The sequence below is a fragment of the Triticum aestivum genome, chromosome 3A (genome assembly GCF_018294505.1).
Source record: "Triticum aestivum cultivar Chinese Spring chromosome 3A, IWGSC CS RefSeq v2.1, whole genome shotgun sequence".
NCBI classification, from domain to species: domain Eukaryota; kingdom Viridiplantae; phylum Streptophyta; class Magnoliopsida; order Poales; family Poaceae; genus Triticum; species Triticum aestivum.
In genome coordinates this window covers 138386189-138389676 of record NC_057800.1, presented here as the reverse complement: position 1 = coordinate 138389676, position 3488 = coordinate 138386189, and positions in this window count along the sequence as shown.

Genomic DNA, 3488 nt, shown 5'->3' with positions numbered 1-3488 from the left:
AGGACCGCATAAAAATGGAACTAGAAAGCGCGAAAACTATGCAAAGGTAGGGCAACCGCGGCGAGCTGAACTCATGACCTACACATCCAACAAGAGTTGAGCTAACCACTAGGACGAGCGGTTGCAAGTGACTTACTACAGCGCTAAAACCTTAAAACCTATTATAGCAGCTCTTACATGATGTTCTTAAAAAAACTTCACAGATTTCGGAAAAGGTCCATGAACATGCTAAAAAACTTTGGAAAACTTTGCCCTATTCAAGAAAAGTTCAATGATGTTGAAAAAAGTTTATCAATTTTAAAAATAGTTCACAAAAAATAGAAAAATGATCATCAAAATCTTTTAAAAAAAGTTCACCAATTTCAAAAAAGTTCACAAAACTGAAAAAGTTCATAATCTTCAAAAAAAGTTCATCGAATTTAAAAATGATCATTGAATTTGAAAATAGTTCACTGATTTTGAAAAAAGTTCATGAAATTTGAAAGAAAAAAAAATCAAATTTGAAAAAATGTTCATTGAATTGAAAAAAGTTCATCAAATTTGAAAAAAACATTGCTTTTTACAAATAGTTCACTAAACATAAAAAAGTTCACACAAAAATGAAAAAAATTATTGATTTTGAAAAAAATGTTAATTGAATTTTAAAAGAGTGCATCCAATTTGGACAACATTCATCAAATTCAAAAAACTTCATTGATTTTAAAAAGTTCAACGAATTTAAGAAAAGTTCATCGAAATTTTAAAAAGTTTATTTAATTCGAAAACATTTAATCAGTTTTAAAAAAAGTTCATCGCATTTGAAATAAGTTTATAGAATTTGAAAAAAAGTTCATCAATTTTGAAAAAAGTTCATCGATTTTGGAAAATAGTTCATCGATTTGTTGAAAAGTTCATTGAATATGAAAAATAAAAAGAGACATGGAGAAACGAAAAAACAAGAAAGAAAAACAAAAAGAAAAAGCTAAACAAAAAAGAAGAAAACCGGGTAAATGAAAATCCCCGAAACCCAGCCCAAAAAACCGGTGAAAAACATGAAACAGGGACTCCCGCGACCTAAGGGAAAGATAAAAAGGAGGAAAAAGAAGAACCCTAGCAGGTGTTGACAAATGGCCAAGATGGTTTGTACGGTACCCTGTGAACGAAGGGGTCGCGAGTTCGATACTACATGTCAATTTTTTCACCTCCACCATGGTAGGTTTATTTAACGAACCATGACAAATTTAGTTAATTGAAATAGATTTGCCATATTACATGGAAATTTTTCCCCTGGCCATGGCAATTCCATTTTACTTTATTGCATGTGCTATAACCATTTTGTACTCAACACAAAAAATCCATTTAATTAAATTTTCCATGCTTTGTAAAATAGAATTGCCATGTTTGAGGTGAAAAATTGCCAAGTAGTATGGAAAATCTATTCCATTTGGCTAGATTTTTCATGGTGTAAAATAAATTTGCCATGGTCCAATGCAAGTTAATGGAAAAAAATTCATAGCATGGCATGTTCCATATCCGGTCACATGGCAAATTCGTAAAAAAACCTTTTTCCGAGAAAAAGCATGTCAATGGTGTAAAAAAATCTTTGAAATGTCCACATGGCAATTCTAGGAAGTTTAGAACTTGTCACATGGCAAATATATATATATATATATATATATATATATATATATATATATATATATATATATATATATATATCTTCTTAATGGTAAATTTATTAAGGTTATATGATCATTTACTAAAATTTGCCATTGTCTTGGCAATAAAGTAAAATTTTGATGGCAAATACATGAAACTAAAATTTGCCATGATATAGGTACTAAGTTCGCCATGATCAATTACTAAATTTACCATGATCAGTGAAATAAATTTGCCATGGTTATGTCGGTTTCTAAAACCTACATATGAGTTGTGAGCAACAACTCTTCGAGAGTTCGACCAGGGACTAAACATGTCCAACAATCCCAAGTCATGTGTGAGATGTGATGGATGAACTACAGATGAATCCGAAGAAGTACCCAGGTTTGCGCCACCTTCTTGGTGTAATACCCTACTCCTGCTTTGTTTTGTATTGCAATGGTAGAGAGCTACAGTATGTCTTCTACAAGGTGAAAGAATCGACCCCCTTGTGAGGCTTCGGTCTCCCCTATTTGTAGCATCCAGGGAGCCCTTATTGGAGCTCTGATTGGATGAATATACATTTGAGTAGGCTAGCATAGCCTATACCGCGACGGCATGGCCGCCCATGACATGCTTGTACGAGCACTACTACAGGTTGCTGCTAACGCGACACTACGATCCGAGACCCTTCGACGAAACTGTGTGCGATGCAATAATCACAAACGGTGGTGTAAAACACCCATCAAAAAAGGTGCAGAACGTTTGCAATGATGAATGCATCAAACACGGTTCAGATTTTAGTTACGTGTGCGATGCAAGGCATACGGTTCAGTTCAATTAACTGTTTGCGATGAGAAGGAACAAAAGAAACGGGCAGCCAGATGGAGGTGTGTGCGATATACAGCATACGGTTCACTCGGATGAACTATTTGTGATTAGACAACACAAAAGAAACGGCCAGCAAGATCAAGGTGTGTGCGACATACGTCATGCGGTTCACTCGGATGAACTGTTTGCGTTGAGACAAGAGAATAGAAATGGCCAGCCAGACTAAGGTGTGTGCGATGTACAGCATACGCTTCACTCGAATGAACTGTTTGTGATTAGGCAACACAAAAGAAACGGTCAGCCAGATCAAGGTGTGTGCGATATACGACATGCGGTTCACTCAGCCTTTTCGTCAGTGTGTGACCTCTGTGGCAACTGTTCGCTCCCCACTAGCCTCTTCTTGTACCGTGGCAACTGTCCATCGCCTCTTCGCCTTTCCCTCTCGATTTGGAACTGCTGTCGCACGCTCTTCCTCCCTCCATTTTCCTTCACCCTTCCTTCTGCCATTGTTCGATCATCTTCTCCATGGAGGGAACAAGCCAGAAACGACCCCGTTATTCTTGCCCTGATCTAAAAGATGACGTGGTGGAGGAACTCACTGACCGGTGTGACATCATCACCTCGGCTAGCATGGCAGGTTCGTTCAAGACCATTCTCGACTCAACTAATAACATCATTACAAGCAACCCAAGGGTCCAGGAGCGGTTTGATCTCCCCTATCTTCTTCGCCGTGACCCTACTGACTGGCGTGGGGACGAGGAAAGCCTTGCCTTGTGCAAGTTGATGCCGCTTGATAATGATACGTGTGATGTTAAGATGCCATCGCTTGAGGGCAAGGCTTGGGCAGGCGCAAATGAAGATTGTGTTGTTTATATTGGGTACAACTGCGAGTGGGAACTTGTGAATGTGTACACTTGTCACCGGGTTCCACTTCCAAAAATCCCAGACTGCCCAGAGGTTGAGCACACAGATGATCTACGTGAGTTCAAATACGATCATGGTAACTGTCGTCTACGGAAGATAGCAATTTGTCGAGTTCC